The sequence below is a fragment of the Berghia stephanieae genome, chromosome 15, assembly GCF_034508935.2.
Source record: "Berghia stephanieae isolate SIO BIC M18660-M18661 chromosome 15, UCSD_Bste_1.3, whole genome shotgun sequence".
NCBI classification, from domain to species: Eukaryota; Metazoa; Mollusca; class Gastropoda; order Nudibranchia; family Aeolidiidae; genus Berghia; species Berghia stephanieae.
Window position 1 is genome coordinate 20,980,790 of NC_088374.1, and position 15,950 is coordinate 20,996,739.

Here is a 15,950-nt window from a genome sequence, read left to right on the forward strand (position 1 = left end):
GTTAAGTGTTGCTGTTGGCCAGAGATCCCTTGTAAAGCGCTATGAGCACATTTAGGGAATATTGCTCTATGTAAAAGCTCAATTTTTCAAATTGTATGTATAAAATTTGAATGCAATATTAGCTTTTTGTTATGCAAAAGACTGTATTTATTCTCCAAAATCATGGAGAGAATCCCGAGTTTCATATTTAAGGAAATAAATTCAATTGAAAACAGCTGATATCGACATAACACCGTTTGGAGACTATGGGTTACTAATATGCTTTAGAGGCAAATGGTCTTTAAGCACTATTTTATTGGTTCCCTCGATATGTAATAATCATAGTAATGGCAACAGTGGCAAGGCGATGTAGCGAATTATTTCAACGACCCAATGCACTTTACAATAATTTATTGAACATTATGAGTATAGCATGTCTACAAATATTAGAGTGATAATAATACCAACAAAAAAATCTTGACATTTTGTAAAGCGTAAAATCGATTAAACGTGCTTGATGCGCTTTACAGAGAGTCCCTGACCAACAGCCGATATTACATTTTTCCCCCACAAAGACAACGCTATACTCATTTACTCATGTACTCATTTTACACCTGAGTACGGTGATAGAATGTGAGTAAAGAGCCTCTTCCAAGGACTCAATTATATCCCCAGCGAAGCTCAAACCAGGATCTTCTTATCCGAAAGCGTGTGTCATACCACAAGACCACATACCTAAACAATACTAAACTGTTAGAATTTGTGGAGTGTAAAAAGAAAAAAACAAAATGCCAAAACGGAATCTTTCGGGGTCAAAATCCTTCTTCAGCCAATAACAATAAAAACAAAACAATGAGTATATAAATACACGATCGTAAGTAAAAACTCAGATTCACAACTTGTGTTTTCACTGTTGTGTTTGTTTTTGGAGACCGACTGTTTTTGGAGACCGACTAACCATTTTCAAGTCTTCTTAGGCTGTAAACTGAGTGCAATAAATTTCCACTCCGGTCCGCCTTGCCCTCAATTAACATTTCCTCTCAGTCGGTCTCTTGTTTTATCATAGCAAAGTGAGTGCAACAAACTTGTTTTAGTAGCCGAACCGAAAGGAAATCGAGCACGAACGTTTTATGTCGGAATTAAAATGTCTTTCAGTACCTACCAAGCAAAAAAACACACGGAGTTTCTTTATTATTGTTGTTAGAACACCTTTGGATTATCAGTTCTGACTAAATAAATGTTTGAAAAGTAATTTAAAAACGTTTTATGTTACACGTAGTTTTGTTTTCTAATAGACGTTGATGTATCATGTGTGTCTGTTGTTAGTAAGTTACAGAAATGTATAACGTCTATGACAAAGATCAAAGATCTTTGAAATTATGAGCGAAATTGTAAAACGTTCCAGACACTCCTCGTAATAATGAGACAATAGAAACTAGCTTATTGATTTGATATCCATGGGTTTTCTAGTATTTCTATAATTTAACATAGATTCACGAACAGGAGAGGACGTTGAATGCACCCAATTTACAGCCTTACCGTATTGGATATTCTATTTGAATTATATACAGGTCATGTGTAACAGGACGTTGATTGCTACACACACAACAGGGCAGTATATTATATTACAATCTACAATGATAGTAGAGAACATACCATGTGCGATGCCACACACACAATAGGGCAGTTTATTATATTACAATCTACAATGATAGTAGAGGACATAAGATGTGCCATGATACACATACAATTAAGTGCTATGCTAATTGGCATTCAACTGCTATCCGATCTTGGTGTGTAGAAAAAAGACGTCCAACTTTTGCAGAGAAGATGCGTCAAACGCTGTGGCGTTGGCAGCTCTTTGCTGGTTGTGACGATGACTATGTCAAATCTAAGAAATCAAATCTATAGCTGAGATTTTTGACTTTCCGTTGATGTTTTGTTTTACAAATTATTTCATAAAAATTAGGTAATTATTAAAGAAATTTAAAAAAACAACTAAACTTCCCAGCCCACCCTCGTATTACTGGAAATACTCTCAAATCATTGTATCTTTATTAACATGTCTCATTCTTTCTTGTCGCTTTTATTGTGGTTTTCTTTGAGATGTTCCTTGAAAATTTGGGGAGGTACTCGGTGGGATTTTAGGATGGATGTGGAGAGTTCGAGAAGTCCATTGTTATCATTACGGTTTGAGCGTAATCGTGTTGCAATATCGATTTTTTCTTGAAGGTTTGTTTAGACCGGGTCTCCTCCTTTAAAGCCGATTGGTTAGAAAGTATTTCTGTAAAATTTTAAGGTTCTAGATCAAAGATCTTTACAATTATGAGTGAATTGCAAAACTTTCCATACCCTCCTCGCAATAATGAGAAAAACAATACAAACTAGTTAGTGATTCGATACACATTGGTTTTGGAGTATTTCTATCATTAAACGTAGATTCATATCCAGCATCCTTAGAAACATCGAAAAAAAAACATATCAAACCATATATGAGAGAGGAATGGATGAACAATTGGGCAATAAGCACCAATGGTAGATGTATATTTACCCATATAACTATTTTTGTAAGGCCTGATAGCCTAAATGAGCTCAGAAGACACAGCAAATCACGGTCTTTCAACTAAAAACACATCAACAGCAATCTAAGTAAAATACAAAAGACACGTCTCATTCCTGCCCCTTATTTCAACACCCAAATGACACAGTAACACGACCACTTGCTTGATTGGCAACCTCTTGAAGATCTCAGATCCTCATTTCTCTCACCAAATCCAAGCATCAGTGATGCACTGTATAGTCACCTGGAACAACTAAAAAGTCGTTAAACATTAATGTCATAGTACTAGATCGAATAGCTAGGCCACAGTTTATCGCTGGATTGGATAAGTAAGTAAGTAAGTAAGTAAGTAAAACCCATAACAATTAGAGTCTCGTGCTGTTTGTAAATATGTCTGACAGTAAAATCAGCATTCGATGAAACAAATTATGTATGTTCAATGTCAGGTTGCTTCAGGCCGAAAAAAAATGTAAATCGTCGATGAAATTTGAAACTTTCATTGTATATTTTGTTGAATTTTGTGCTCGTGTTGTAATATATAAAGAGGTTTAAGGTTATATTGATACCTTGGAAAACTAAAGTAATCTGAACTAACATTTCATATGTTTTTTCAACGACTACAGAAATATCAAAACCCAAAAGTTCTGTATTAGTTTGCAACACAATAATTATAATCATATTTGGCAGATAGCATATTATAAACAGCAACGAAACAAATAGGACAGTTCTTGTAGCTTTTGTCTCCTTACTCGTAGAAGAGTTCTTTTTTTCTTCAATTCTAGAGTTATTCCCCTTTGATGACGGGGCAGAACTCGTTACACTACGTCTCCATTTCGATTTTTTGTTCAGTGTTGTGGCAATTATTATAGAACAAATAATGACAATTGAATACATGCTTATGGAACGCCACATGTCCATTGAAAGAGCATAACCAATGATGGTTTTGCCCTCAACAGTGTAAATAACTGAAAATGTAGATTTATTTGTTTGAGGATTGAATACCCATTGAAATTTGTAAGCTAAATAGCACGGAATTTGAATACCAATGCCCAAGAGAAACAAAATAAATAGAACAGCTTTTACCCTACCAGTTTGGAATAAAAGTTTTACTTTAACTGGAAAAGCAACACAAAGACATCGTTCTATAGCCATGAATCCTGTTACCATGGTGCTGATTGAGGTAAACATGATATTTGGGACAAAAACCACCATATCGACAACGCTATAAATTTCTATTGACATTTTATGAAATGCTTCCTTGAATTCTTGAATTGCCGAAATTCCGTGTAAGAGAAGAGTCACGCAGCATCCAAAATCAGATAGCGACAAAACGAAAAACGAAATATTAATGGACTCCTTAAATCCCATTTTTTTAAAAACGATCATATTCAAGCAATTTGTCACACATCCAACGGCGCCCAATATTATATGGCATATGAAAGAAAATGTTTTTAATACGGAGGAAAAAAGCATAAGATGATCACTGATCGCAGAACCGTAATTTGTATCATTTTTTAAGGAGATAGAATTGTTGACTGTTTTACTCACGTCCATTTTTGCAACTGGAATTGTCTGTTCTTAATTCTTCAATGACGTCCTGGTTGCATCGGTATCAATGGTAACTTCGTAGAAACAGTCAGATCTGTAGTTATAGTCAGATACATAAGGTAAAACATCGTTTGAAAATAAGATACAGACATTGTAGAATAAGATTAGTCTGAATAAAATATCAAGTCCTCTTAATATGGCAATTGGTTGCGACACACCTAACTCTAAAAATCTATGTCTTTAATTTTTTTGTCAGAAAACTCCCTCTTCCAATGTTGATCGGTTTATATACTCCTCATTTTGGCAACAACAGACGAAAAAAATAACAAACTGTCAAACTGGGACTGTGCAAGGTCCAAATTTGAGACATTCTTTCCAAGATTAGGGGCATTTTATTTCAAAGATATCTAAAGGACGAGTTATCTATCCAAAATTTGAAAATATAACGGTCACTTATCTTTTTCTTGTGAGTCCGAATTTGTAGTTAAAATATAATCGTAAATATTCAGGGGTCATGCGGTGGCAATTCATCAATTTTGCACCGAATATCAGAATTGAGTTATTTGTATTTCTTAATAGTTCAAACATCAACAATATTATGTTCTGTTTAAGCTTCCCTAGCTTTGCATTTTTCAACTGAGTGTGGCTGTTAACAATACGCCCAACTCCCCTCCGTTTTTTGGTCTAGGGACCTGCAATGGCACTTTGTAAGTGTTCTAGGCAGAGTAAACACGAAGGTCTTCTGAAGAAGAGGTGAAGCTGTTGAAATGCCATGTGGAGGACTGAAGAAGAAGACAAAGAAAAGAATACGGTGGAGATGTACTGTTGAAGCCCGGTGTTCTCCAAGGCATGTAAAGGATTAAATGATCAATCCTGAAACTTCCAGTTTTAAAGATAAGAAATAAATATCAATTGCTTAATTTGACGACAATGTCAAAGGACTGGATAAATCCAAGCCGACACCCCCTTATTTGCAGGTTTGATCACCATTTTCATTGTTGTAATGGAAATCTTCAAAAATTCGACGCAAAACATTGTCCATTACAACATTGATAAACTTGGATAATAGTTATTTGCGTTCGTATGTCCGATTTGCATAGATGTACATGTTGTTTTTGAGCACGTTTAGCAGACAATTCACTGCATAAAAACTCAAGTTAAATTGATTATTGGTTTTAACTTTTGAAATATTTGATTGATATCACGAACAGACCGTGCGTTACAACAAAAGAAAACAAACGTGACAGATTAAGAGTTTTTCTACTTTAATCAAACTCCAGCTTGAGTCCCTAGTTTTTATAAGACAAAATACAGGACTTTAATATTTGTCCGTGTGAAAGTCTATATTTTTCAACATTTTTCTATTGACATTAGTCATATTCAGACGTGAGCTAAGAACTAAGTATTCTGTTGGTCTAATTGGGGCTCCATTTTTATATTAAGAAGTGACTAAACTATTCACTTTATTATTACGCATTTTCTATCATTATTCAATTTATTATTATTTCTTCATTGCTTTTAGTAACTGTGTAAGAACTGTGGATTAAATCTATTTAGTGGACCCAATCGTGGCACCATTATCTATAGAAGAGATAAAAATATTCATTAAACCTTTTTACATTATGACATTTCTATCATTATACAATTATCCTTAATTATCTTACTGATAATAATTTGTCTGTACCGATTCTACATGATATTCATAGCCTATCAATGTATTTTGATGAGGGTTTTTTTCCATGCTGTGTTTATCCAACGCAAGGTTGGGATAACCCAAACTATCGATTGGATGAATAATTATAGATTTTGATTCATGTAACATGGTTTATATATTGATTATTATATTTCATCTCTAGAACTGAAAATAAAATCTTAAGTATTGTAACCGTGGTCTTATTATTATCTTAAAACTAAATTCATCGGAGTTATACATACATGACACAGTATATAACGCATTGATTTCTGTCATAATTATAAGACAAATAAAAATAACAAAACAAAAATCATTGTTGTAAACGAGAAAAATTATAGTTAAACGAGGAAAACATGTGCTATTAATTCAACAAATTCCCATCCCATACATATGACGTGATTATTACAAACACCAAAAACTACCAAAAAATCAACAACAATTATCAGAGTTTGAAATCATTTTGATTATATGTGTGATTTATTCGGTTCTTGAAATATAGAAGAATAGCCATCAATGTAATTATCGTCTAGCTAAATGCCTGTTTCACATCTAGAATTATTCAAGTTTACTATTGCAAATTTAATCATACATAGTTAACAGTGAATTGACATTTAAAATAAGTCAATATATATATAACGTTGTTAACTCTAGAATTAAACCAACCAGCTATTTCTTACAGTCTAATGTCATAACGTGTTTTATTATAATTATTATGGTTTATAATCAGTCCTCTGTTATTCTACTGTTACAAGAACAATTTGATCATAAATCGATTTTGATAACTCGTTGTGGGTGGATTTAGGGAGTAAATAAGAAGTTACCAGGAATAGAATTTATGAAATCTAAAAAATTAGGCATTTAATAGTGCATTATCTCTCTTAGCGTGAACAAATCGCTTCACAAGGCGTCCTATACAAACAACAACAATTAAAATGTAAGACAAAACATGACGTCTATAAGGCGATATTTCTTTTTTTAAAAAGTTTTCGACAGAGAAATAACTTTCTCCGGCCAGGAACTTATTTCAGACAGTGCAGTGAAAAATGTAAATTTAGATCAGAGCCTTTTTTTGAAGGAATCAACTTTGCGGCGACCAGACCGAGGCTCGAACCAGGAACATACCTGTCGGGATCGTGAGTGTCATACAAGATCTCTCAACTTATACAACTAGGATACGGAATCCTTTGACAAACATATTTGCCTGATAGAAAAAAAATAAGACAATTAATTTTAGGTCATGAATTAGGTTTTCGGCGTTTCAATAATCCGATAAATTAACGTTTGTTGCTGTTGTTTTGTTTGTTTTTTGTTCTCGTGTTTTGTTTTGATTTTAATTTTAATTTTGCAGTTTTTCGTTTGGTTTTCTCCTCTTTGCTTTTTTAAAGAGTCCTACGGTGCTTGCAGAATATTTATTCGGTAATGTGAACATTGCTGCTCGAAGCTCGAAGAAATAGTATCAATGTGAAATTAAATGTAAGCTTCAATTTGATAGACAAAAACAATTAATGTGGACTCTTCTGGTTTCCCGTTTATCAACAAAACAGGATGAATGAAACACTGAAGTCAAATGAGATAATATGATAGGGCGTTTGTTGGGTGAATAAACAAAAACATTGATGGGGTTGGAGAAAGTATACTCATTTGTCAGGAAGCACGAGTAAAAATAGAACAATAGATATTTGTAAAAGGTGCGCAAATGATTGACTCAAAGGGGAAGCATGGAGGAAATATTTATAATACAGTAAAATGAAATAAAATTAAATAAAGTGTAGACTATAGTTAGAAAGTAAATTTAATGGAATTGGTTATAAATACAACATGTAAGGGTTATGGTTATTCCAATAACCATAAGCCGCAGTAGCAGCAACATTATTTGTTTTAGCAGAATTAGTAGGACTGTGGTAGTAGTAGTAGTAGTAGTAGTAGTAGTAGTAGTAGTAGTAGTAGTAGTAGTAGTAGTAGTAGTAGTAGTAGTAGTAGTAGTAGTAGTAGGAGTAGTAGTAGTAGTAGTAGTAGTAGTAGTAGTAGTAGTAGTAGTAGTAGTAGTAGTAGAAGTAGTAGTAGTAGTAGTAGTAGTAGTAGTAGTAGTAGTAGCCGTAGTAGTAGAAGAGAAGAAGAATGAGAGTGTGTAGTAGTAGTAGTAGTAGTAGTAGTAGTAGTAGTAGTAGTAGTAGTAGTAGTAGTAGTAGTAGTAGTAGTAGTAGTAGTAGTAGTAGTAGTTAGTAGTAGTAGAAATAGTAGTAGTAGTGGTAGTAGTAGTAGTTGTAGTAGTTGTTGTAGTAGTAGTAGTAGTAGTAGTAGTAGTAGTAGTAGTAGTAGTAGTAGTAGTAGTAGTAGTAGTAGTAGTAGTAGTAGTAGTAGTAGTAGTATTAGTAGTAGTACTAATGGTCATAGTAGTAATGATAAAAGTATGAATTAAAGAATAGACAAAGAATTGAGGGGGAGCTAGAGGGGCAAGGGTTAAAGGTTGTATAATATTTAAATGAGGTCCAGTCTCGAGTTCATGGCGTGAGGTGAAAGGTGTTCAGTTTAAGTATCTGTTCTGCCGCCCTGTATATCCTATTTTTTTTAGTTGTGTGACAGAACTAAAGGACGGCAACTTGGATGTCGTGAAATCCTTGATTACTGGAACCATTGAATTGGTGGGTTTGTCCTCGTCGTTTTCAATAGACCGCTGATGTTGTCAAAACCTTTCGCTTAATCTCTTGCCAGTTTCTCCCACGTATGTCTTGTGGTAACGTTTGCAGATGATTGCGTAAATCAGATTATGATCCGTGCATGTGATGGCGTGTCGAATGTCCCACACTTTGTCTTGAATTTGATGGAATTTTCAACGAATAAGTGTGGGTATGTCCTGCACCTGCAACGTCCACAAGGCTCCGTCTTACGCTGGTTACCGGCCATATCCATCCTCAAGCGGCTCCTAGCTAATATGTCCCTCAAATTGCAATCCCATGTGTAGGTGATTAAAGGCTGTTTGTTGAATATCCCCCTCGTTTATATTTGCTCCCAAAGAATCTGAAGGTAATACGTATTTTAATTTTTGATGACTTTCTTCTTGTGTGTATGATTATTAATAACTAGGGTAGGTTTGTCTGTTTTGCTCGAACTGTTGTCAAATAATTTCATGGCAGCTTCCCAAAAGATGTTTTGGAATTTGTCGGCCGCTTGTTTTAATTTATATTCAGGATATTGGTGGTTACGGAAGAAGTCAAGTATTTCATCCTTCTCTAAGTCGAGGTATTGGGATAAAAAAAATTAATCTCGAGATGGTCTATGAAAAAATTGACGTATGATGGACCCATTTGGGTGTTCGTGGCCACTCCCGTGACCTGATGAGCAAATTGGCCGTTGAATTCAAAACATTTGAGAGTCAAGACTTACTCATAAAGGCGAATTAAAGCACCAGCTTTAAATTCGGGTACAAGGTGTCTGTAGAAGAAGTATCGGATGGATTGTAATCCGTTTTGATGGGGAATGGAGTTTAGAGGCTATGGACATCCATGGTAAATATGAGCCGGTTGTCGGGTTGTGTGAAGGTGAGGTTGCGGAACAGATCAAGGTGTGGTTAGTATCCTTAAATCATGTGGGAAGATTGATGACGATTTATTTGAAGATATTGTCAAGGAAGAGAGGGATATTTTTGTATGTGGGTCAGGAAATGACCGAAACGATGGGTCTTCTGGTTGGCATTGATTTGATGTCTGCAGTGTTATATTCATCTTGTTTTGTTGGTAAAGGGGAAACGTCCGAAACGTCCACCTTATCTGTTTTCGTTTATTAAACTGAAGTTTTACATTCAATTTTACTTTGTTATTTAGTACGCTACTTACGACACATTTCATCGTCACTTCAGCGTCAGTAAGAATCTTTTCGATTTAGTTTTTGTGTTTGATAAGAATCGACTCCATTTCTTTTTTTCTTTTTTTTTAACTGATGGTTCCATTAACCATCTGATTGAATGACCTGTAATAATAAGATTGTCAGTATGATCAGTGGCAGATTAGAGAAAACATTTCTTCAATTGTTGATACATTTAGCCACCGAGTGTCAACTCTCTTTGCTGTTTTAGAGTAAGTTACTGACGATTAGAGTAAATGTTACAGAATTTGGACAAATTAATGGGAAAATAAAACCAATTAACCCAATAGCAAGACTTTAGATAAAGAAACAAACAAGAAGAGCAGGCCATTGATTAGGTAGTGTTTATTCTGAAATTAAACAATCGGTCATAAAATATTTGAAGGAAACTTGACAAGCAGGCAATACTATTTAACGATATAACAGGATGCCTCTGGTGACTACATAATGTGTTGGCAAATGTTACCACAGCTAGATTGTGATTGCCTAATGTCGTGAGAGAAATAGAAGAAAATGCGATTATTAAAAAAACAACAAAAAAACCCTCCAATTAATGAGAGCCCAATCTAGCTGCCGTTGGTTCTAATTTTTATGATATTTTGCCATTTTATAATGGAAACATCGAATTCTTTGTTGTTTGGTCCGATTCTTATTTCGGGACATTTTTTGACCATTCTTTCGAATAAATAAATATAACTTGATTTTTAGATGATCTCAGGTGTCGTATGATATATTTGTAGCTTGAGCACTAATCATTGCAGTAAACTGTCATCAAGATATCAGACTTTGAAAACGATCACCCTCAATATCCATAGATTTTCGAATCTTTATTTTTATTTCAATCCCTCTTCTTCACTCAATGTCTCATAAAACAAAATAAAAAACCAAAAACATGAAATTACATTCATAATAAAGACTTAAAACGAGATTTGTTTTTATATTAGGTTCATTAATATGTGTGGTGGGTTCCGTTAAATGTTTTGGCTTAAAGTTGGGTATATTTCACTGCTGTTGGCAAATTTTCAATGCGTTTGGATTGCTTACTAGAGATAGTAATTGAAATTTTAATCATATTTCTACCAGAGCATCATATGAATGTAGTGTGTTTATTAAACCGGTAGGGAAACCAAGATATATATATATATATATATATATATATATATATATATATATATATATATATATATATGTATATATACATATATTAGTTTTTGTAGTGGATGTGAACGAGCAAATGGGAACATTATTAGTCTAGACATAATATAACCATTTTATCAAGTTATAAGAATTGATTTTCACACAGTTGTAATAATTAATTAACTAATAATTTAACTGTTTTGTCTCTTGTTGTTTTTCACCGTTATTGATTTGTGTCAGAGAAAGACAAACACAGAGAGAGAGAGAGAGAGAGAGAGAGAGAGAGAGAGAGAGAGAGAGAGAGAGAAAACCAATAAACGTTCCAATTTAAAATAAAATAACTTTCTCTTGTTATTTATGTTATTTAATATTGACAACCAAGACGCACCTGTGACTTTGAATTTTGAACATTGACATTTTTTAGCGCTTTATGCATTTACAACATACCTTCATTTTAATGTAAACTCCGGTAAATTATTATTATTTTTTTTGTAAAATTTACTTTCAAGGATCTGATATGACGGTTTGTCATAAATGGCAGAATGGTTATATTCAAAATGGTCCAGTTTGAGGATGGCGAGAAAGGTAAAAAAAGTAAGTGTGACTCATTTAAAAAACAAACAACACAAAATAAACAACGATTCGGCATTTGACCTTTTTCAAATAGAACAAATCCACAGAGCTTTGAGCTTCTTTTTTCTGTTTTCTTGCAAATACAGTTCAGTCCGTTTAAAATATAATCTTGCTGCTATGTGCTATGTGCGGCTATGTGGTCTAGTCGTATGACACTCGCTTTCGGATCGGAAAGTCCTGGGTTCGAGCATCGCGCTCGGCGCATAGTTGAGTCCATGAAAAAGGCTCTTTACTCACATTCTTTCACCGTACTCAAGTGTAAAATGAGTACCTAGCCGTTAAAAGCGTTGTCTTTGTCCGAATAATTGTAATATCGCCTAACAAGCGTCATGTCCCGTCCTACATGTTAAATGTTGTTGTTGACCAGGGACCCCTTTTATAGCGCTTTGAGTACATTTACTGGATATTGCGCTTTATAAAGCTCAATTTTTTATTGCTTTAGACACACACCGTCCACATTTCCATGCATTTTCTCTCTTATAACTGAGTTCTGGATAAGATAACCCTCTTCAAATAAACTTTTTGTGAGGTCTCGAGAGCCTTTATCACAAGTTGTTTGGGAGAAGGGTTGTGCCATGGCAGAGTGGTTTATTCATTGAGATGTCGCTTCAGCTAATTTTTTTTGCCTTGAGATATTGTAACGTTTCTCAAGGCATCAGATTTTCATTGCTATATCCCTGGTTGCACTAATTAGCAGGTGTTTAGCCAAACGCATTTATGGGGCTTGAATTAACATTGTTGTAATTGACAATACTTTGCGTGATTTCAGAGTATTTCCATTAAAACAATGAGACCATAACAATTTGGGTTAGGAGATCTGCGAATAAGTACATGTCGTTCTATCCCATACTGTGTCTAGTCACTGATTGAATTCAAACCTACAAGTTCTTTTTAAGAATATCGAGCCAACAACTTGTCTTGAATAGTTTTGACGTCACTCCAGCAAAATTAAGAAAAGTTGGACATAGTGCCACAATAGATAAATAGTCAGAAACAAACCCGAACATTTCATCCATTCTGATATTGTCAAACCAGAACGTCTCACACACTCTGACATTGTCAAACCCAAACATCTCACCTATACTGACATTGCAAACCCGAACATCTCATCCATCCTGGCATTGTCAAAACCGAACATCTCACCCATACTGACATTGCAAACCGGAACATCTCACCCATACTGACATTGTCAAACCCGAACATCTTACCCATCCTGGCATTGTCAAACCCGAACATTTCAACCATACTGGCATTGCAAACCCGAAAATCTCACCCATACTGACATTGCAAACCTGAACATCTCACCCATACTGACATTATCAAACCCGGACATTTCACCTATACTGACATTGTCAAACCCGAACATCTCACCCATCCTGGCATTGTCAAACCCGAACATCTCACCCATACTGACATTGTCAAACCCGAACATCTCACCTATACTGACATTGTCAAACCCGAACATTTCACCCATACTGACATTTGGCAAACCCAAACATTTCAACCATACTGACATTGTCAAACCCGAACATCTCACCCATATTAACATTGTCAAACCCGAACATCTTACCCATATTGACATTGTCAAACCCAACATCTCACCCATACTGATATTGTCAAACCCGAACATCTCACCCATACTGACATTTGGCAAACTAGTCTCAGCGTTGTTCCCTAAATACCAAGCGTCTGAAGTAAAAAGCAGATATAAAGACTTTAATTGTCTTAGCAGAGCCAGAACCTACAACTTACGAATTACAAGGTGGATGTTCTATCAACTGAGCCCTAGTAATTAATCAATATAATGATATTATAAAGAAAGTAAATCCAGGAACGTTAAGGCACATCTCAATTCTCAAAGGAAATTATTGTTGGTATTGGAAAAGCGCTCGGCAATTGAAATCAAGTTTTTCCTGTTAAAATTGAACTGGAAGGCAGAGTGTCTACACTGCAGTCCACTTATGATAAAGTCCTTGAGGACCAGACAAACAGTTTAAAGGGGCGGGGGGCGACACTAAAAATGATTAATTTTGACCAAGTTTGCTAAAATTAGATTTTGGTGGGATGTTGTCATGGGACCATTTGTCTGCATTAAAAAATTGCATGAGAACTTCATCTTCAGTCTTTTTCTACTCAAAATAACATATTTTGTGACACATAGTATGGTTAAATCCTGACCAACTTTAGTTTCAGTGGACTGATTTCATGAAAGAATATCAAATAAACGTTATAACTAAGTAAATGCAAAACCATATCAAGGAAAAGTAAGAACTCTCCTCTATCTTCAACAACCAATCACTTTGTTCTTAATTATGTCATTTGGTCACAATCCAATCAGAGAGGCAGAGGAGAGTTTTTCCCTAAACTCGTTTACTTTGACTTTTAAATGCGTTTTTCTCAAAATTCATCCTTCAGTTTTCAACCAATCTTCTTCAAACTTTCTACAAATGAGTGTCATACAAATACGCAGGTCCTCTAGGAGCCGGATTTTTGAAAAAAAAATTATGAGTAATTTGAAATTATGTAACTTTTTTCAAGGGGAATAATCGAGTAATAACTTTGAACTTAATTTTTAATGTTTCTAAATAAAAAATTAAAAATCAGGCTTCTAGAGCCTCTTTATTTTTCTTTTTTCTACCGTTGACCAAAATATTATGGTAATCGGTTGATAAACAAAGAAGCCTTTGTCTTTTTAAGATTTGTTGTTTATTTTCCAATATGGTGTAGTTTCCATAGCAACGGGCAACATTTTTCGAAAAATATTATATGCAATCATCCTTCCCAAAAATATACATTATGATTGTGCATAGAAGTTTAGGATATTTCATCAAATAAATAAAATGACACTTTAGTGTCGCTCAACACCCCCCACCCCCCCCCCCCCCCCCCCCCCCCCATAATTGAAGAGGTTTATCTTATTCAGAACTCAATTATAAGAGAGAAAGCACATGGGAATGGTGCCCGCGTATGGATTTTGGTGCTTTTTGTTCCATCGTTTTCAACCCTTGGTCTTTAAAAGTTTGAGCTTCCCTGGGCAATTCGTGACACAACAAGTGTCAATGTTTTTAAACCAAAACTTTCACATTACTTTTTTACAAAAACATATTTTTAAGTCTCTGACAATTTTTCACATTTATTTGATTGAGATTTTATTTTTCTTCTTTTGAGTAATAACTGAAAGTTTGTCTGTTTGTATGTGTCTGTGTGTGTGTGTGTGTGTGTCTGTGTGTGCGCGTGTGTGTGCACGTTAGTAATCTTTTAGATTGTCATTCTTGTAACTGTGAAGCGCATAGAGCATGACCTAATCATGGTTATGCACTATACACGTGCTATAATATATTATCGTTATTATTGTGGCTTCTGGTTCCACAACAGTTTTGACAGCTGGTCTCTGCTGTATCTGCCTCTTCCTCTCTGTAAAAAATGACCTGGATGTAGGTCCTTCTGTAATTTATCCACATCCTTCATTTCTTTCAAGGTATGTGATAAGTCTTTACCAAACAGGTTGTTTGAACTTGTCTGAAGCTCATCACAAATCCTATGCAATGTCTTGATCAGACAAGGTTTCACGTTTTCTTTTCTTTTTAAAGATAGTTCTTGGCTTGCATTGCCTAGCAACGATAAAGCATCCGCACATTTTTTGCCAAGATGTTACGCACTGTTGTCTTTTAATGATTGGTGTGTTGTACTTGTTTGTTATTGCTATCGCTGTTGTATTGACACTTTTTTACAACTTTTAGATAAGTTCAAGTCAGATTTTTTAGCTGTTATTGGTAAATTCTGCCACATTTCGAGACGTTTACGTCCACGCCCCCGTGTGGGAACGATTAGTTCCTAGTCCCCTTCCAGCTCGTATGTACAACCCAGTCTGGAGTCAGGAAAGCTAAGTACACGAGCTGTGAGACTTGTTTCAGCTCGTACTAAAGAACACCGTCCATTATGAATCTAATTTGACTTTTCAGAATACTATCTATCGAAGCTTCACTCTTGTCTTCTTTACAACCGACATGAGTCAACATATTATTATGAATTCAGGTGAAGTGCTGAATAAAAATTATAAGTGAACAGCCGCTTCCAAAAACTTAAGGGGAATTTTGTCTTTAAGGTCAATTCTAAGGGAGGAATGGAATAACCTAGGTATCAGCCAGCCGCAGTGCAGGGCCGCAAAGTGAGCTAAGGCGAAATGACTTTTCAAGGTCAAACATCACGGGGAGTAAAATGGGCTTTTTATTTAGCGCAATATCCACTGGACGTGCTCAAAGCGTTTTACAAAAGTCAAACTCGTTGCCTTTAGGGTACGAAGCAAAGCCATATCGCTGTCCCAAATTTAACCTTCATGTCGTTTTATAACAAGAAAACCAGAAACGTCGACAACATTCATCTTGAGAAAATAAAATGGTTCTGTAATTCTACCACGTCGTTATTCTTCCCCCACCTCCTTTCTCCACTTTTCTATCTTCAAGCAGACATTATTACGTAACTGAGATTTATGAACACAATTAAAATAATACAAATCAAATACCGAACTAAGTTATAAAA

General features: G+C 35.0%; 1 long non-coding RNA gene across 1 annotated transcript; it reads right to left on the minus strand.

The window, feature by feature from the left end:
- Nucleotides 1-373: 373 nt before the first annotated feature.
- Nucleotides 374-5,513, minus strand: LOC144960298 (uncharacterized). Its single transcript, XR_013642831.1, has 2 exons — nt 5,268-5,513; nt 374-4,181 (listed from the first exon to the last, which is right to left on the minus strand). It is a non-coding gene; the product is annotated as an uncharacterized LOC144960298 (long non-coding RNA).
- Between the last annotated feature and the right edge of the window lie 10,437 nt (nt 5,514-15,950).